The sequence below is a fragment of the Myotis daubentonii genome, chromosome 3 (genome assembly GCF_963259705.1).
Source record: "Myotis daubentonii chromosome 3, mMyoDau2.1, whole genome shotgun sequence".
Lineage (NCBI taxonomy): Eukaryota > Metazoa > Chordata > Mammalia > Chiroptera > Vespertilionidae > Myotis > Myotis daubentonii.
In genome coordinates, this window is record NC_081842.1 from 206,516,103 (window position 1) to 206,537,681 (window position 21,579).

The 21,579-nt window shown below is 42.6% G+C and overlaps 1 protein-coding gene across 1 annotated transcript in view; it reads right to left on the reverse strand.

Moving 5' to 3' along the window:
• The window catches only part of ZBTB40 (zinc finger and BTB domain containing 40), a 69,750-nt gene that overhangs the window by 41,804 nt on the left and 6,367 nt on the right, over positions 1-21,579 (reverse strand). Inside the window, exon 2 of the mRNA XM_059690898.1 lies at positions 5,138-5,189. The gene's annotated coding sequence lies outside the window, so the exon portion shown is untranslated. The remainder of the gene's footprint in view (positions 1-5,137; positions 5,190-21,579) is intronic.

The window sequence follows — 21,579 nt, forward strand, 5'->3', positions numbered from 1 at the left end:
AAAATCGATAACATATGGAAGAAGCTAGAAGAAACAGATGAAAAAATCAACAACCTAAGTAAGACCCAAGAAGAAATGAAGAGTGATATAGCTGCAATGAAAAACTCCATTGAAAGTATCAACAGTAGACTAGGAGAAGCGGAGGACCGAATTAGTGAATTAGAAGACAAGGAAGCAAAACACACCCAAAATGTACTGCAATTGGAGAAAAAAATTAAAAGACAGGAGGAGAGCCTAAGGGAGCTTTGGGACAACATGAAACGAAACAACATACGAATAATAGGAGTACCAGAACAACAGAAAGATGAACAAGGATTAGAAAACCTACTCGAAGAAATAATATCAGAAAACTTTCCTGAGGTGGGGAAGAAAAAAGTCACACAAGCCCAGAGAGTCCCAAACAAGGTGAACCCGAAAAGACCCACACCAAGACACATCATAATCACCATGGCAAATGTTCAGGACAAAGAGAGAATCTTACAGGCTGCAAGAGAGAGACGGAAAGTTACATACAAGGGATCTCCCATTAGATTGTCAAATGACTTCTCAACAGAAACACATCAGGCCAGAAAAGAATGGACTGAAATTTACAAAGTGATGCAAAGCAAAGGACTGAATCCAAGAATACTCTATCCAGCAAGGCTATCATTCAAACTTGAAGGGGAAATAAGAAGCTTCACAGACAAAAAAAGACTAAGGGAGTTTGTCACCACCAAGCCAGCAATGCAAGGAATGCTAAAGGGACTGGTATAAAAAGAAGAAATAAAAAGCTCAGAAAGAAAACAGCCACACACACACACAAAAAGAAATGGCTACAAACAAGTACCTTTCAATAATAACTTTAAACGTAAACGGACTAAATGCTCCAACCAAAAGACATCGAGTGGCTGAATGGATAAAAAAACATGACCCATACATCTGCTGTCTACAAGAAACCCACCTCATTAGAAGGGACTCACACAGACTGAAAGTGAAAGGATGGAAAAATATCTTTCAGGCAAATGGAAAGGAAAAGAAAGCTGGGGTAGCAATACTTATATCGGACAAAATAGACCTCAAAGTGAAGGCCTTAACAAGAGATAAGGAAGGCCACTTCATAATACTAAAGGGATCAATACAACAAGAAGATATAACCCTGGTAAACATATATGCACCCAATGTAGGAGCACCCAAATTCATAAAAAAACTCCTGGAAAATATCAAAGGAGAGATCGACAACAATACAATCATAGTAGGGGACTTTAATACACCATTGACAGCACTGGATAAGTCCTACAGACAAACAATCAGCAAAGATACAGCAATCCTAAATGACTCACTAGATCAGATGGACTTAATAGACATCTTCAGAACACTTCACCCCAAAGCCAGAGAATATACGTTCTTCTCAGGTGCTCATGGGACATATTCAAAAATAGACCACATATTGGGTCACAAGCAAAGTATCCCCAAATTCAAGAAGATTGAAATCATAAAAAGCGTCTTCGCAGACCACGATGGCATAATATTAGAAATAAACTACAATAAAAACAACCCAAAATACTCAAACACCTGGAAGCTGAATAGCATGCTATTAAATATTGATTGGGTTACCAATGAGATCAAAGAAGAAATTAAAAACATCCTGGAAACTAATGACAATGAAAACACAACAATCCAAAACCTATGGGACACATTGAAAGCAGTCCTGAGAGGGAAGTTTATAGCTCTACAGGCCTATCTCAAAAAACAAGAAAAAATGGTAGTAAATCATCTAACTCTACAACTCAAAGAATTAGAAAGAGAGCAACAAGAAAACCCCAGAGTGAGCAGAAGGAAGGAGATAATAAAGATTAGAGCAGAAATAAATGACATAGAGACCAAAAAAAAAATACAGAAAATCAATGAAACCAAGAGCTGGTTCTTTGAAAGGATAAACAAGATTGATAAACCTCTAGCCAGACTCACCAAGAAGCAGAGAGAGAGGACCCAAATAAATAAAATCAGAAACGATAGAGGCGAAATAACAACAGACCCCACAGAAATACAAATGATTGTTAAAAAATACTATGGACAGCTTTACTCCAACAAACTAGACAACCTGGAGGAAATGGACAAATTCCTAGAAAAATACAGCATTCCAAAACTCAATCAGGAAGAATCTAAAAATCTCAACAGGCCAATAACTATGGAAGAAATTGAAGCAGTCAACAAAAAGCTTCCATCAAACAAAAGCCCAGGACCAGACGGCTTCACAGGGGAGTTTTACCAAACATTCAAGGAAGAACTAAAACCTATCCTCCTCAGACTACTACAAAAAATTCAAGAGGAAGGAACACTTCCAAGCTCATTCTATGAAGCCAGCATCACCCTAATACCAAAACCAGGTAAAGACAACACAATGAAAGAGAATTACAGGCCAATATCCCTCATGAACATAGATGCCAAAATCCTCAACAAAATCTTAGCAAATCGGATCCAGCAGTACATCAGAAAGATCATACACCATGACCAAGTAGGATTTATCCCAGGGATGCAAGGATGGTACAATATCCGCAAATCAATAAACGTGATACATCACATAAACAAATTGAAAGAAAAAAACCACATGGTCATATCAATTGATGCAGAAAAAGCATTTGACAAAATTCAACATCCATTTTTGATAAAAACTCTCAGCAAGGTGGGAGTAGAAGGATCATACCTCAACATAATAAAAGCCATATATGACAGGCCCACAGCCAACATCATACTCAACGGACAAAAACTAACACCATTTCCCCTAAGAACAGGAACAAGACAGGGATGCCCCCTCTCACCACTCCTGTTCAACATAGTACTGGAAGTGTTGGCCATTGCAATTCGGCAAGAAGAAGAAATAAAAGGCATCCAAATTGGAAAAGAGGAAGTAAAACTGTCCTTATTTGCAGACGACATGATATTATACATACAAAACCCTAGAGATTCCATCAAAAAGCTACTAGACTTAATACATGAATTTGGCAATGTAGCAGGATACAAAATTAACCCCAAGAAATCTGAGGCATTTCTATACACCAATAGTGAACTTTCAGAAAGAGAGATTATAAAAACAATCCCGTTTACCATTGCACCAAAAAAACTAAGCTACCTAGGAATAAACTTAACTAAAGAGGTAAAAGACCTCTACTCAGAAAACTACAGGACGTTGAAAAAAGACATAGAGGAAGACATAAACAGATGGAAGAACATGCCGTGTTCATGGATTGGTAGAATCAACATCATCAAAATGTCCATACTACCCAAAGCAATCTATAAATTCAACGCACTTCCCATTAAAGTACCAACAGCATACTTCAGAGATCTAGAACGAACTTTCCAAAAATTCATCTGGAATAAAAAAAGACCCCGAATAGCTGCAGCAATCCTGAAAAAGAACAAAGTAGGTGGGATCTCAATACCAGATATCAAGTTGTATTACAAAGCCACTGTTCTCAAAACTGCCTGGTACTGGCACAAGAATAGGCACATAGATCAATGGAATAGAATAGAGAGCCCAGAAATCGGCCCGAACCAATATGCTCAATTAATATTTGACAAAGGAGGCAAGAACATACAATGGAGCCAAGATAGTCTCTTCAATAAATGGTGTTGGGAAAATTGGACAGATATATGCAAGAAAATGAAACTAGACCACCAACTTACACCATACACAAAAATAAACTCAAAATGGATAAAGGACTTAAATGTACGACAGGATACCATAAAAATTCTAGAAGAATCCAAAGGCAAGAAAATCTCAGACATATGCCGAAGCAATTTCTTCACTGATACAGCTCCTAGGGCACTTGAAACTAAAGAAAAAATGAACAAATGGGACTACATCAAAATAAAAAGCTTCTGCACAGCAAAAGAAACCATCAACAAAACAACGAGAAAACCCACTGTGTGGGAAAACATATTTGCCAATGACATATCTGATAAGGGCCTAATCTCCAAAATTTATAGGGAACTCATACAACTTAACAAAAGGAAGATAAACAATCCAATCAAAAAATGGGCAAAGGACCTAAATAGACACCTTTCAAAAGAGGACATTCAGAAAGCCAAGAGACATATGAAAACATGCTCAAAGTCACTAATCATCCGAGAGATGCAAATCAAAACAGCAATGAGGTACCATCTCACACCTGTCAGACTGGCTATCATCAACAAATCAACAAACGACAAGTGCTGGAGAGGATGTGGAGAAAAAGGAACACTTGTGCACTGCTGGTGGGAATGCAGACTGGTGCAGCCACTATGGAAGACAGTATGGAGTTTCCTTAAAAAACTGAAAATGGAACTCCCATTTGACCCTGTGATCCCACTTCTAGGAATATATCCCAAGAAACCAGAAACACCAATCAGAAAGGATATATGCACCCCTATGTTCATAGCAGCACAATTCACCATAGCTAAGATCTGGAAACAGCCTAAGTGCCCATCAGTAGATGAATGGATTAGAAAACTGTGGTACATCTACACGATGGAATACTATGCTGCTGTAAAAAGGAAGGAACTCTTACCATTTGCAACGTCATGGATGGAACTGGAGAGCATTATGCTAAGTGAAATAAGCCAGTCAATAAAGGAAAAATACCACATGATCTCACTCATTCGTGGACAATAGAGACCATTATAAACTTTTGAACAATAATAGATACAGAGGCAGAGCTGCCTCAAACAGATTGTCGAGCTGCAGCGGGAAGGCCGGGGAGGGTTGGGGGGCAGGAGGTAGGGGGGTAAGAGATCAACTAAAGGACTTGTATGCATGCATATAAGCATAACCAATGGACATAAGACACTGGGTGATAGGGGAGGCTAGGGGACTGTCTAGGGCGGGGGGATAAAATGGATACATATGTAATACCGTTTGTAATACTTTAAGCAATAAAAAAAAATAATAATAAAAAAAAAAAAAAAAAAAAAAAAAAAAAATAAAAAAAAATAAAAATGAGCATGGGAAGGGGAGGTTAAAAACAATGTAGAATAATGATAACCACAGTACCTACCACTTATTAAATGCTTACCATGTGCCAGGCACTATTTATATTGACTCGTTTAATCCATTTTAACAATTCCACGAAGTAGGTGCTCTTATTATCCCCATTTTATAGATAAGAGAGGTTACACTTACCCAGAGTTACACAGCTAGGTCAAGGTCCACACTCAGGCAGTCTGGTTCTGGTCTGAAGTTAAAAATCAACAACACAGAAGACAAAAGAAGGGAGACTAGAGTTAAAATGTTCCAAGGTCAAGGGGATGACAAAAACAATGACTAACTTTAACCTTTGTTAAGTGATGTATGCTAACAGGTAAGAGCAAAGGGAACAGAAGCTAAATATCTGCAAACAAGGGGTATAAAAGGGAATCAAGAAAAATGTGATTGATCCAATAGCAATTGAAAAAAGAAAGTGTAATAAATAAAAAAACAACTTAAGATGGTACAAATAATTCCAAACGTATTAGTAATTACAATTTTTAAAAAGGCAGGTTAAACTCTCTTGTTAAAAGGCAGAGAGCCCTGGTTGGTATAGCTCAGTTGGTTGGAGTGTCATCCCATGCACCAAAAGATACTGGGTTTGATTCCTGGTCAGGGCACATGAAGGAAGCAACCAATTGATCTCTCTCTCTCTCTCTCTCTCTCTCTCTCTCTCTCTCTCTCCCTCCCTCCCTCCCTCCCTCCCTCCCTCCCTCCCTTCCTCCATCTCTCTCAGCAACCAACTGATGTCTCTCTCTCTCTCAAAAAATTAAAAGGCAGAGAGATTCTCTGTTTGGATTTTTAAAAAGGGAGCGTGGGGAAGCACCTAGCTATATGTTGCTTTTGAAATAATGAAATGTGGGTGTTTTTACATGTAAAAAGTGTTTAGCACATGATAAATACTACATGTGTTAGCTGTTATTATTATTACCAAGAGAAACTGTGAATCATTCTCATTAAATAGTTTTTAAAAAAATATATTTTCATTGATTTCAGAGAGGAAGGAAGAGGGAGAGATAGAAACATCCATGATGAGAGAGAATCATGGATCGGCTGCCTCCTGCAAGTCCCCCACTGGGGATCGAGTCCACAATCCGGGCATGCGCCCTTGACCGGAATCAAACCTGGGACCTTTCAGTTCACAGGCCAATGCTCTATCCACTGAGCCAAACTTGAAGCTAGCCATCTGACATGACAGCTGAAGTATCTATCTGTAAATAAACAATTAAACTATATAATCTTTGTAGACCGCTTCCAGGTACATACTACTGTTATTAAGGGATACACTAGTGATTTGGGAGCTGCTGAAATATACGAAAAGGCTAAGTTATACTTTGCTGATCTCACAACTAAAATGTAAAAGCCTCTGACATATTTTAGCGAGTTTACCCCTAACTCCCTTTGCAAAGATGTTAAATGGAGGAGAAAGAATCTAGCATAAATAGAATGTCACAAAAGTGTGCTTTTCAGAGTTAAGAAACTATAGTGTAAACACTGCATGTTGGAAATCTCTAAGGGAATCCTGTAGATTCTCATATAGAGGCAATCTAAATCATGTTATTAAGCACTTCCTGAAATTGCTAATCTTGGGAAAATTGTCAACGGTCCTGGGGGAAAACATTTAAGCAACAAAAGAGCATCAGAATGATGAATGTTCCTCAAAGGAACAATATTAAAGCCTCAAGAAAAGACTATACTGATATAGAATAAAGATACATTGAAAAAACTTAATTGGTTGAACCAAGTGCTGCATAATGACCCAAAACACAAATGGGACTTCAGCATACTAGTAAAGTGAAAACGAGGCCAGCTTTCTAAAGAAAGCACAGATATATTCTATCTATCTATCTATCTATCTACCTATCTATCATCTATCTATTCATTTACAATTTTATTCTGCCTTCTTCCAAAAATGAATTGGAAGTTTGAAAATTCTTTAAGTTACAAAGAAACAACAGTCACAGGAGAAAAAAACACAAAACACAAAAGTAGCAACTAAGTCATAGTTGGTAGAAACTATAGAATCCCTTAAATGAACATAGAGGAATATAGAAACTTACAGTTTCGATCTATATTGCTTAGTTGAATAAAACAGATGTTCTGAAATCCACAATTGCTGGCAATATCCTTAGCAAAGCACACAAACAAAGGCCCTCACTGCCACTACCCAAGAGTAAGAGACTTTTCTGTGCCTCAGTAACTGGACCTGCTACTCCTGCATTCACTGTACTTATTTTCCCCCAAGTCAACCAGTAATTTATGGGTCAATTGCCTACTATTTACTCAGCACATTGCTAGGTGCTGTGTGGGAGCCAAGTGAAATAAAACAAGATCCCTGTCCACAGGGAGTTTGTAATCAAGTTGACCCAACACTGAAATGTTCAAAGAACAAAACTCTTAAAAGACTCAATCCACAGGAGACAAGAAGAGGGAAAGAAAGAAGAGGAGGGGAAAACAGATTGATCCCAGTGAGTGGCAAGGAAAGGGAAAGGGAAAGGGATGGAGCAGGTAAGTGCAAGTTAGGTACAATTTCAACAGGCAAGGGTGAACAGGTAAAGAACTACAGACTGAGGGAGAACCATGACCAGTTCCAGAAGAGAACACTTGGCACATCTGCTGAAAATACAGTGGGGCCTTGACTTACGAGTTTAATTCGTTCCGAGACCAAGCTTGTTAAGGAGCTCATTAACTCAAATTACTCTGTCAACTCAATGCAAAAAATCGGCTGAGAGACAGCTGATATCTCAAAAAACTCATTAGTCAGGACACTAATAAGTCAAGGCCCCACTGTAATGTCTGTGCACAGGCAACAGGCACTGCAAGGTATCTGATAAGCAGGTGCCATTATGATTATGGACACTGGGCTGGCTAGGGTGGGTTTCCAAGACGAAGTGTGGAGGACAAGGCTGACTAGATTGGGGAGACCAGAAAATGAGCAGAGGAACTTACATCTACTTGAGGGAGAAGCTTCTGAAATAAAAACAACAGTGGCAGGTAGGATGGACTAATGAGGAAAAGTGAGCAGCAGCAATGCGAAGGAACAATAGGCATCCTATATATATTATCTACAACTGGACAACTGGAGTTCCGTGGAGCAGAGGCTGGGCCCACCTATGCTGGATTTCTGTACCCCAATATCTACACTAATAAAAGACAAATATGCTAATTGACCATACCTTCGCTATGCCCATCAGCCAATCAGAAGAGTATGCAAATTAACCCAACAAAGATGGCCGTTAAATTGCATACTGCAGGCGGGGCGGGACAGCGAGAGCCGCCATCTGGGCCTCCCATGTGTGACCCAGGGCGGTGGGGCAGGACAGCATGAGCCACTGCCTGCCCCGCCATCATCGGGGCCTCCAGTGGATAAGCCAGCAGGTGGTTATCCCCCGAGGGGTCCCAGACTACAAGAGGGCACAGGCTGGGCTGAGGGACACCCCCGAGTGCACAAATTTTTGTGCACCAGGCCTCTAGTCCTATATAGTAAAAGGCCAATATATAAACCGACCAAATGGTGGAACGACTGGTAGCTCTGACACACACTGACCACTGGGGGCAGGCGCTCAATGCAGGAGCTGCTCCCTGGTGGATAGTGTGCTCCCACAGGGGAAGTGCCTCTCAGCCAGAAGCCCTGAGCTGGGCTCACTGCTGACGAGTGCAGCAGCGGTGGTGGGAGCCTCTCCTGCCTCCTCGGCAACACTAAGGATGTCTGACTGCCTGCTTAGGCCCGCTCCCTGCCAGTTGGACATCCCCTGGGGGCTCCTGGACTGTGAGAGGGTGCAGGCTGGTCTGAGCGATGCCTTCCCACCCGCCCTGCAAGAATTTCGTGCACCGGGCCTCTAGTTCAATGATAAAAGCCATTCTAATACTTGATCAGGGGTCCTCTATTCTGGTTCCCTAACAATTCTGTACTCTCCTTGCAGAACATCTATCTCAGGGCCTAAGACATTTCTCTTATGGTCTGGTTTGATGCTACCTCACCTGCTTAGAGCATTTTTTCCCCTTACTGTTGCTATTGATTATCCCTATCTCCTGAATAAAAATTTTTCTTTCCTTGATGCCTGGTCTCTGTTGGAACCAGAAAGCTGGAAGGGACCTTGCTGAGCCCTATTCACTGCTTTCAGCAAACAGGTCATTACTTTATCTATCACGCACTCTTGTCATATGACCAAATGACCTTAGTGCAATCTCTTCCTTTTTTAAGGAAGGAAGCGGAGGTCCTGAGAGACAGAGTTGCTCTTTGATCTGAGTCAGCTTTAACCCCATGGCTGTTTAGTATCTCACAAACAACCAGAGTCAGGTGAAATAACAGGCACTCTCAACATAATTAGAGCAAAGATCACACATTCTGAGACAAGAAATGGGGCATTTGCTCCACACAAAAAGATGATTTAAAATGTAAGGTATCTAAGGAATCAGTTAAGTTAAAAGAGAACCACTAGCAATTATTTCTGAGAATGCAAGGAGGATTGGTGAGGTTAGAAAAGGGTGACTGTAGCTTTTAGCAGGCCCAGATTTCTCAAGTTCAAAAGCAGCGATCATTTGGTCTCTTATCTTATACTGACAGCCTGAAAGGCAGCAATTTATAGTGTAAGGGATGAAGATTTTTGTATCTGACACTCTTGGGTTTATGGTAGTATCTTTTCATATGTATCATCATGGTTATTTCTAATGTTATCATCACTACCATCATCGTCCCATCCCAAATGCTGGTCTACTCCTGTTCCAGTCCCTAAGATTTGCAGCAACACCTGACCGATCTGTGTGCTTTCCTAAGTGCATCCTGGTCACTGGGGAATCCAGGTAGCCAGCACAGCTCTGAAGAACTCAGCACTCAAAATTCTAAAGCAGCAGAATCAGGCATAAAACACCCCGTTGGGGATTTGGGGGTGCTGTCTACTGAGCTCTATGGCAGAAATCAAGTAAGGATGATGCTACAATAATAATACCTTGCTTATATACTGGGATTTGTGCCTCATCATCCCATTTATCCTCGAAGACTAAGGCTCAGAGATGCCAATTGCCTTATTATGGGCCACAGAGTTAATAAGGGGTAAAAAAGAGCCCAAGTCTCAATTCTCAAGCCATGATTCTATCCTTTGTAATGCGAAGGCCTCACTGAATGCCAAGGCTTAGCTACCACTTCTGCAGATAATTCTCCCTTCCAAGAGCTCAGCAGCCATTAAGAAGTATAGCTGTCAACTCTTGGTCACTTAACAAGCATACTTACAGTCTCGCTCTGAGGGAACTCCCCCACTGGCTCAAGAGACTATATTGTTCTCAATTACCAATTCATGTCTCACAACAAATTAGTCTTAATGACATTTTGCTCTCTCTTCATATTTTACCAAATTATACCAGAATATTAATCATCAAATAACCACTAATAAGAGCTACTAATAGTTAAGTACCTTGTTATGTTTATAAGAACTTTTTTTAAAAATATATTTTATTGATTTTTTACAGAGAGGAAGGGAAAGAGACAGAGAGTTAGAAACATCGATGAGAGAGAAACATCGATCAGCTGCTTCCTGTACACCTCCTACTGGGGATGTGCCCGCAACCAAGGTACATGCTCTTAACCAGAATCGAACCTGGGACCCTTCAGTCCGCAGGCCAATGCTCTATCCACTGAGCCAAACCGGTTAGGGCTATAAGAACTTTTTACATGTTATCTCCTTTAATACTAACAACCTGGCAAGAAAGTCAAATCCAATTTAAAACAAGTACTGATAGTGAAGAAGTTAGGGAACAGACCCAAGATCACAGAGCAAATCAGTAGACAGGAACTGAGATTTTAACCCAGCAGACCTGGTCTTACAGCTCATGCCCTCTGTCCACTAGAACAGTTTCTCAAGCTTTCATGTGGGTAAGAATCATGGGGGATCTTGCCAAGGAAAGATTCTGATCCAGAAGTTCTGGGTGGGGCCTGAATTCTGCATTTCTAATAAGCTCCAGGTGATACGAACGCTGTGGGTTCAAAGAATCCTCTCTGAGTCACAAAGGACATGACATTCTCTCTTCCCAAATCTGTTTTTCACATCTAATTATTATGCTTTAAGCAACCCTTCACCTCTAAAAAGTAACAAGTCATCCTCAAAGCCTTTTTTCCCATTTGCCCTTGGCTCCAGCCTGAAAAAACAAACTCCAGAATAGCTCTGGGAATAAAACATATAAAATACAAAAGATAACAATAATCAGGCCTTAGTGACAAGCTCTATGGCCTGGCACCAACCCGAACTCCTTTAAAATGCATTTCAGCAACCTGGTCCTCCAGGACTAGCTCAGCTTCCCTGGTTGCTGCCCAAGTAACTCGAGGTCAAATTGCTCCTGATCTCGAGTTAAGTGGTCCACTGAGCCTGGTCAAGCCCTGTAAGGGCCTAAGATGGTACAGCCATTCAATAAACGTATGCTCAAATGAATACAGTAAAGAGATCTTGGTTCATGACATTATATATGATCTACTGTGACATATCCTTCCTAGCCACTGTGCCACCAGTCGTCCCCCACAGAATCAGACAATTCTACTTATCCTCTATAGCCTCCTACTCAGGTCCCCTGAAAATGGTACTACATAGCATTTCAAGGCCTGTATTCTCTTTCCTAGTATCAAGTCTAAAATTAAGGATCAATACTATGTGCTGCCTTGACATTTGGTAAAATCAGGAGAGCCTCAAAGGGCTTAATCACAAATTCCACTACGTGCTCTGCTCCCATGGAGGAGGTCCTATAGCCAAATAACCTTCTTATAGAGGGACCAGGTACAGTTCCTGTTTATCCTTGAGCAGTGGGATTTAGTTCCCTGCCAGCCCCAATTTTTCAAATAACCACTCACATCCTCTGGCAGGAGCCAGAGGGCACTCAATCCTCTTTATGTTACAAAGCCTGCCTCCCACAGCCCCTGGTCCCGCTGCTCCTGAATACAGTCGCACCCCAGCACGGCCGGCTGTGCTCTCCTCTGGGGCCAAGTGTATATGCTTATAAACTGCTGTTAATCTTATCTGTCCAGTGTCCCGTGTTGTAGGTTTAGCCATAACCCTGGGATAAGAATCCCTCCCTTGTCACTGGGATGAAATGGAGGTCATTAAAACATCTTTTTGCCCAACCCACCAGTTTCTAGTCTTTTCTCATCTTTGGATCTCTTCAACGCCTTTGACAGGACCTCAGCTACTCTGATGGTAATGATGTCCAGCGCTGTGTTAATCACAGCCTATACACTTTCCCATTTACTTCCCCGGCCCTCCCTGTGAGGCAGAATACCACCATTATCTCTAATTTTCAGGTGAGGAAACTAGTGACCAACAAGGTTAGGCAACTTGCCCAAGACTCACAGCTAATGAAGCTGGGCAGAGCTCAGATGCAGATCTGCCTGGCTCTTAATGACTACCTTAGCCTTGACAGGCTCTCCGAGCTCACTGCTGTCATTCCTCAAGGCCTCTCACAGACAAACATGTACTGCGGGATGCTGACAGGAGGACCTGCATTTGAGGCACCTTGTTTCTTCTGCCGGTCTCTGCTGAAAGATGGGTGGAGATGTGTATCTGGCAAACAGTGCTGCTGGAACAGGCCAGCTGACTGGCTAGGTGCCAAGAGTCTTCCCTCCATGGCTTGGACTTAAGGTCTGGTTTGCTTGTCAACCTTGTGGATATAAAAACCCCATCCTGTAGAAGTCTCACAGTTAATTGGACTTGGGGAAGTTAGATAACACTGTCTAAATTCGTAAGAGAAGAACTATAAATCAAAAAGTCAATTTATTAGTTCATTTACTAGTGAAATATGCCTACTCTTAGCAGTTATCTGTAAAAAAAAAATTCAGCAGTGAGGTCAAGTATCACCAGAAAGCCGTTTAAGAATCACAGAAGAGGCTATATTCACTGGAAGCCTGGTGCATCCGTATTTTCCATGGAAGTAGATGCCTGGCCTCCAGACTGGGCAGCTAGAGTCTGAGGGTGAATGCACACTGTACAGGCAGCACCAGCTGCCATTCTATCTTTTGGACCCTGGACTCTCCTGTGGCTCCAGTCTCTCTTTGGAACAGTCGGACTCAGCTTTGTCCTTGAGGTAACCCTGTGCAGGTACCTAATAGCAGTGACCATGTGCTAATTTTTCAGTCTCTCTGAGAATGTAAGGAGTGCCCTCCTGTTGCTCCCGCCCACGGGCTTTTCTGTTGGTGCTCCAAACATCTATCTACAGCAGATCAGAACTCCTCCTTCCAGGAGTCTAAGCCCAATGAAGCTTTCAACTCACTTCAAATTATCCGCCTTCTAACTTCCATCTGGGTCATCTACCTTACACTGGCTATCCCACATACTGTGTGATCTTGGGAAAATTACTTAACCTGGGTGGGGCACAGTTTCCTTCTCTACAAAATAGGACTCATAATAGTACCTCTCTCATTGAGTTGTTAGAAGCTTAAATGAGTCAACACACTTAAAGCACCAGCACTAGGGACATACTCAATAAATCAATAAGCTGCTGGTCATCATCATCATCTCCACCGTCACCTCACCACAGATTCTCAAAGAGGTAGAGACACAGCAGACTAAGGTCCACTAGAAAGTAACCATTACATTCGACTATTCTTTTTCCAGGCTCTCAATTTCGAATGGAATTCTTCTTTTGAGTCATTCTATAAAATACCATGATACAAAACATCAAAAGTGCTTGGCATAACAAACTGCTAGTGTCCTCTCATCTTCAGACAAATTCAGAGAAACGAGCAATTTAAAATGGAAGGAGGCTTTGAGAGACTTATCTGCCTTTGCTCTGCCGTTCTGGGCATGCTGCTCTGATCAACAGTTCATCCAAGATGACTCTCAACAGGCCAAACTGCAAATCTCCCAAGCAACACATTCATCTAATGAGTGACTGGGGACAGTGACTGCATCACATCTAGGGTGACTCTTGCATCCTGCACCAAGAGCCTCAACAAGCAATCATCACTTCAGTGCTCTCACATCCAACCTCTTAGGTGTTAATGAAGACCTGTGGCTTTGTCACTGGTACCAACAGACATTTTGCTCTGGCCTGAAAATGTGTATGAGTCCTGAGTTCTCACTAACTTGATTATGACAATACACTTTTCTTCAACAGGTAATAAATCTGGACCAACACAATGCCAAATTCTAAGTTGAGAGATACTAGTCAAACATGAACATCAAAGCACTCAGGCAAATACAGGAGACCACACCAAGCCTTGGGATCCCAGAGGCTGTGTGCTTACAGTAAAGGTTTGCAGCATAGGCTCTAGACCAGTGGTTCTCAACCTTCCTAATGCCGTGACCCTTTAATACAGTTCCTCATGTTGTGGTGACCCCCAATTTCATTGTTACAAATTGAACATAATTAAAGCATAGTGACTAATCACAAAAACAATATGTAATTATATATGTGTTTTCCAATGGTCTTAGGTGACCCCTGTGAAAGGGTCGTTTGACCCCCAAAGGGGTTGCGACCCACAGGTTGAGAACCACTGCTCTAGACAGATAGCCAGGGAGTGAAGTGCAGCTCTGCCCCCTAACTACCTAAATAACTTTAGATAAGTTGCTTAACCCCCTAGGCCTGTTTCCTCATATGTAAAATGGGGATAATAGTTATCTCATGGGGTAGTTACAAGCAATAATATGCTACTATATGTAAATGAGTTAATATACATAAAGGACATTTCCCGCAACATTTTAACATTCACTAAATGTTAAAAGGAATAATAAAAATACACCTGCCAAAATGTTTTTACTAGAGGCCCGGTGCACGAAATTCATGCACTTGGAGGGTGAGGAGGGGGAATCCCCCAGCCTGGCCTGTGCCCTCTCACAGTGCGGGAGCCACGCAATCGATCGCCCCAAAGAGGTAAGCCACGCCCACCCATCCAGGGCTCCTCGATGGATTGCCACAACGAGGTAGGCCGGAGCCAGGGGTCCCACCTCCGTGCTGCGTGGAGCCATGGGACCCCCAGGTCTCGCCGGATGGAGCCACTGGGACCCCTGGCGGAGGCGCTGGGACCCACCTCCACGCCGCGCACACGCAGCATCAAGTCCCTGCCCACCTGCGCATGCCTTGCCGTGCACGCAGCCCCCCTCACCCGTGTGCACCCACTGCGCACACAGCCTCCTGGTGATGGATTGTGATGGTGTGAGGGCATGATGACCATTTGCATATTAGCTCTTTATTATATAGGATATTTCTTAGGTTGGATGGTCAGTTTACTTTTTAAAAATCACTCTGCCTCATCATTTTATGTTATCTGTGTATCTTCTATATATGGCAAATATTACAAAAATTCTTCTTTAAATGAAAAGAACTTTCTAGACAATCACATTACTAGTTTCATACAGCTGGTCTGGGATGGGAGTCAGCTAGGAAAGAGAGAATGAAGAGTGTTAGGCCTCTCATAGCGCAGATTTCTGGGCTATCATCAGAAATTTCATTCAAAGCCTTAAACTCACTGAAAATTAGGAGGAGATACAAAGAACTTCTGAAATCACCTGGTCCAATGCCCACATTTTGTAGATGAGAAACTATTGAGAAGTAAAGTATATTTAAGACATTCTAGTTAACCAGTGACAGAAATGAGGCCGATCTTGTTACCCCTATCTGAGCTATATATTCTAAGTGGAAAGTAATGAGGAAGACATTTTGGAAAGGGAAAGAGATAGACACAGTTTGGAAGGGTTAAGGAAGTGACCTAACAACATGTAGCCAACGTTTACCAAAATTTATTATATCCCAGGCACCATGCCAAGAACTTTGTGTGGGTGGCCTTATATAATTTTTGCAAAACCTGTGAGGCAGTTACTATTATTAACTCCACTTTCAACTGGGAAAGTGGAGGCCTAGAGAGATGAAATGACTCGCCTCAAATCACAAAGCCAGGGAGTGGGAGAGTCAGTAAAATGAACCCATGTTGTCTGACTCTGGAGCTGGACCCTTTCCCACTCACTGTGCCTTGCCCAACCTTGAGAATTTAAAGAGCAGTTAAGCTCTTGATCCTAGAGTCATTCTCATACTTTTTTGGTAACTTCTTTGTTCAGAAGCACTGCAAAGATGAAAGAAGTGATATTTAAGTAAGAGCAGATGACATTATTTAGCATTTACTTATTCTGTGCAACACGAGGCACCAGACACACATTTCTCAAGCCCAGGACTTGTCCCAGGCCATGAAGCCGGGCTATGAAGCCCATGCAGCCCCAGCATGACTCCAAGGCATTTCCCAGCCTCATCAGTGGACAGTGTGTCCAGGTCTTTACCAGGTTCAGCCAAGTGCCCTTACCTGTGGTTTGACACTGCACAGAGAAGAAATTCAGCATAATCTCTGCTCTCGGGGAGCATATGGCACAGCTGAGAAGAAGAGACCCCCTTCAGCTTAAAATCCTTCCTTCCTTACACCTCAGTAGTTAAGTAGCAGAAGCGCTGAAGAAAATGAACCCCCAGCTCCCTGTATTACTGTCCTACTCCACTACTCAGATCAGCTGACCTTCGGTACCTCTGTGTTCATTTCACAGATGAACTCCAGTCTCCTCTCCTCCTAGTGCTGTAAGCTTCTTCTTCTTTTGTCTTTGAAGCAGTGCGAATTATTTTCATCTCTATCTTTCTCTCATCCATCACCAGGGAGTATGACAAGAGGGTTAATTTAAGGAGCTAATAAAAAATGTAAAAGGCATAACTTCTTTATTGTTTTTAACTTTGAGAAAGAGCCTATGGATTCTATAGTATTTGCTCAAAAATGTTCAAAGGAAGACCTGGAACATTTCACTCTCAAAAATTTGCTGCCCGGGAAGAAAATCCAGAACTCCAGGGGCCAATTAGTCTGCTGTTTTGGACTTTGACCTTGGAAAGTCTCCCTGTGGATTGAATCTGACTGGAACTGAGGGCAGCTGACAGCAGAGTGGTGTCTGGGTGGTCAAATTTAATGACTGCCAGGCCTTTAGAGCAACATTTAAAAGTTATAGTGCCACACCAATGTCAGGGCTAAATGTATAAGAGCAATAAGTTTTGCTGTTAAACTTACAAGTTCCTATTATGTTCCTGACATCATGCTAGGAGCTGGGCACTCAAAACAGAGGCAGTCTTTTAAACATCAACTTATCAAATTGCAGTAATAAAACTAGACAAAGAGAAGGCAAAGTGTGAGCAGAGCACACAGAGGAGTAATGACCGGAGGGCTTTCTGTTTGCAAATGGCAAAAGTGAGGGAGTATCTGTGATATGCATCAGGAGGGACTAATAAAATAGCAGCAGCTTGAATTTGGAACAGTGGCTCTCGGCTGTCTTCCTTCTGCTTTTTCCTAGCTAGTTGGAGTTAAAATTTTGGAAAACAATCTTAATAAGGAGCTAAAAACAAGTTAGCTTCTAAAGCTGACGTTAGCTTTGTAACCTTTGAGTCATTTAACCTTTTAAAACCTGCTTTCTCAAGTGTAAAATGCAGTGAACATGTATATGGGAATTCACAATGCTATTCTCACTTTTGTATGTTTGAAATTTCCAGTTTTAGAATGGGGATAATAGTACCTATTGCTTAGATGCTGTAAGGGATTACAAGAAATAATTATGTAAAAACACCTCGTACAGTACCTGGCACTTTGCAGGTGTTCAAGAAATGGTAACTGTTATTACCAACAAGCTACTTTTTAAAGTTCTGGGGTGGGGATAAAGAGAACAAAATACTATTAACAGCTGCAGAGTGCAGACTTACAGGTCTTGTGTACCATTCGGTGCATGGAATGGTACGCAATAAGTTTGGAGTATGTGGATGTATGCAACTTCTCTGAGACGTTTGAGAAGGAATCTTAAGAATTTTTTAAAAATTAAGAATGAAAGTCTAACAAACTGAACAAGAAGCATACAAACTTTATATAAGGAAAACATAAAGCACTCCTGAAAAATCATAAAAGTAACCCTGAGCAAGTGGAAAGACAGGATAGGACAACTCAATATCATAAAGATGTCTGTTTTCCCTAAGCTGACTCATAAATTTAACATGATCTCAATAAAAATGCCATCAAGTTGTCTCCTCCTGAAATTAGGCGAAGTAATTATGAAGTTCATATTGCAGAATAAACAAGAAAAAACAGCCAAGAAAACCCTGAAAAAGAGAAATATGAAAAAATTGGCCCTTCCAGACCGTGAAACAAATTAAAAGGCTCTAAAATTATGATGCTTTTGTGATTGCATATGAACTAGCAAATCAGTGGAACAAAATGGAAAATCCAGTAAGAAATCCAAATGCATACAAGAGTTTTATATCCAAGAAAGACTGCATCTAAAATCAGCGGAGAAAAGGTAAGAACTTGAGGTAGTGTTGGGATGCCTGGCTGGCCAATGGGAAAAAGACAAAATTGATCCTTTCTCAAACTAAATGCCAAAAATTCTGGATGGATCAGAGTCTTAGATGTTTTTAAAAAAAGATGAAACCACCCTAACCGGTTTGGCTCAGTGGATGGAGCGTCGGCCTGCAGACTGAAAGGTCCCAGGTTCAATTCCGGCTACGGGCATGTACCTTGGTTGTGGGCACATCCCCAGTAGGGGGTATGCAGGAGGCAGCTGATCGATGTTTCTCTCTCATCAATGTTTCCAACTCTCTATCCCTCTCCCTTCCTCTCTGTGAAAAATCCTATCTAATAAAAGAGAAAAATGGTAATTGGCGTACGACGATACCCTTTTCATTGGCTAATCAGGGCTATATGCAAATTAACTGCCAACTATGATTGGCAGTTAACTGCCAACAAGATGGCGGCTAATTTGCATATGTAGGCACAATGCAGGGAGGCGAAAGGGAAAGCAGGAAGAAGCCCCCTGCCACTGACAGTGATCGGAAACCCAGGGGGAAGCTAAGAGCTGGGGGGCAGGGCAAAGGCGGCCCTGGGGCCGCCTTTGCCCTGCCCCCCAGCCATGATCGGAGAATCAGGCGCCTTTGCCGCCCTGGCCAGTGATAGCAGGAAGTAGGGGTGGAGCCAGCGATGGGAGCTGGGCACGGTCGAAGCTGGCAGTCCCGGGAGCTAGGGGTCCTTTGCCTGGGCCTAAAGCGGAGCCCACGACCGCGGGGCCGCTGCAGCTGCGGGTCCCCGCTGCCCGGGCCAGACACCTAGGCCAGAGGCGTTAGGCCTGGGCAGGGGCGGAGCCTGCAACTGCGGGGAGCTGGGGGTCCCCTGCCCAGGCCTGACACCTCTGCCAGTGGCCTCAGGCCTGGTCAAGGGGCCGATCCGGTGATTGGTGATCGGAGGGTGATGAGGGTCAACTCCTCTGGCCGAGGCATCAGGCCTGGGTGGGGGGCGGAGCCGGGCATTGGGGGGATATGATGGTCCCCTTGCCCAGGCCTGAAGCATGGGTCAGAGGCGTCAGGCTTGGGCGGGGGGTGGAGCAAGCGATCAGAGGGAGATGGGGGTCCCCTGCCCAGGCATGATTCCTGGGCCAGAGGCCTCAGGCCTGGGTGGGGGCCAGAGCCAGTGATCAGGGGGAGGTGGGGGCCCCCTGTCCAAGCCTGACACCTCTGGCGGAGGCGTCAGGCCTGGGCAAGGGGCCGATCAGGCGATCGGAGGGTGATGGGGGTCTACGCCTCTGGCCGAGGCATCAGGCCTGGGCAAGGGGCCGATCCTGTGATTGGAGGGTGATGGGGGTCAACGCCTGAGGGCTCCCAGTATGTGAGAGGGGGCACATCCAGTGCACGAATTTCGTGCACCGGGCCCCTAGTGTATATATATATATATATATATATATATATATATATATATATATATATATATATATATATTTTTTTTGTTTGTTTGTTTGTTTGTTTTAAAAAGATGAAACCACGTATGTACTAGAAGAAAACATTAATAATTCCTCATAAATTAAGAATGGGGCAAACTTCCTTACTCCGACTCAAAATCTAAATCAGCAATTTTCAACTGGTGTGCCACAAGAATTTTAAAACATGCGATAACTGACCATTTATTTAGTCAGGGGCACTAACCTCTTTTCCCTTAGGTTGTCAAACAGAAGAAAACACAACAGACAACACAACAATAGCCATCTGGTGTGAATAAATCAAAATTATACCTTTTTTTAATCCAATTGGCAAAAACTATTTTTTTTGGTGTGCTGCAGAATTTTAGTAAATTTCAGTAATCAGTTTATGTGTGCCATGAGATGAAAAATTTTTAAAAGTGCTGGTCTAAAGCAGTACATACACTGTAAGACTCATAAATATGACAATAACAGATATAAAACTTTTGTACAGCAATAAAACAGGCAAAGTCAGGCAGATGACAAATTGGAAAAAAAAAATCTTGCAACTTATACCACAGTCATTGGGCAGATATCCTGTATCTCAAGAAAGGAGAAAACAAATTTAAACTACACTGATATATTATTTCTTACCTAACAGACTGACAAAAGCCCAAAACTGAAAGCAAGATTCAAGAGGGAAAAAGAGGGGTCAAGCATGAAATAAAAACTTCAGTAAATGCACCTTTTATATAATTTTGACTTGGAAATGGTTTACACAGTTAAAAACAAAATTAGCATTTGTCAGTGGCTCACTGGTTAGAACACCTGCAGTGCACTGAAGGGTCTCAGGTTCAATTCTGGTCAGGGCCTGGGTTGTGGGTTCACTCCCTGTCTCCGCTTGGGGAGCATGCGGGAGGCAACCAATCAATGTATCACTCTCTCTCTCATCCCCCCTCTCCCCTTTCCACACTCTTTCTGAAAAGCAATGGAAAAAAAGATGCTCTGGTGAGGATTAACAAAAACAACAAAAATTAGGTTTTTAAAGCAATTTTTAAAGTTTCAAACAAATGAACCTGTTTATCAAGCTGGTGGCACAGCCACACAGAGAAAATAATTACAAGTGCCTGTAGCACAAATGTGACTATACATCCCAAGTAGCATATAGTCTAAGGACAAAGAAACCACACAGAATAAGACAACATTCAGTAATCTAGTGGTCAGTGTGGCTAACAGCATCACTGGCCGGGTTAATAACATGGCCAGGAAATCAGCAGCCTCAAAGCCCAGAGTGTGGCCCAGAGGATGAAGTTCTGTGACCCACTGAATGTTTACTACAGCTTAAGGAGATGAGTGACAGGGGAGTTAAGAGTGTGCTGAGATGAGGCTTGAGACTGGCCCAGCCAGAGAGCTCGAGGCCAGCAGACGCCAAGCCAAGGAAATGCACTATCCTAAGGGCAGACAACCGTCCTGGAGTCTCAAGCATGGGAGTGACATGTTCAGATTTGTGCTTTATAAAGATCACTGACAGTGAAAAAGCATATTGAAGAACAGAGCTGGAAGCCAGCTGAGCAACTAGAAGGCTGTTGCACTAACCCAGGACAAGAGATTCTAGTAGCTTTAACCAGAAGAGAAAGGGGGCATCCAACAGGCGTCCAGCCGATATACATGTGTGCTCTTTGTGAGTGGGGAGTGGAAGGAGGGTGGCGGCTTCAGAGAAGGGCAAGGGCATGGGAGGATTCCCAGGTTTCTGCCTTGGGCAACTCTGTGGTGCCATTTACTGAGACTAGTAACTGAAGGGAATTGCCAGGTGGGAGGAAAGTGGCAAGTTCCCTGCTGCCTGAGCCTCTGACATCCTAGTTCAGTTAGTGGGACAGGAGCTGAAGGGGTCAAGAA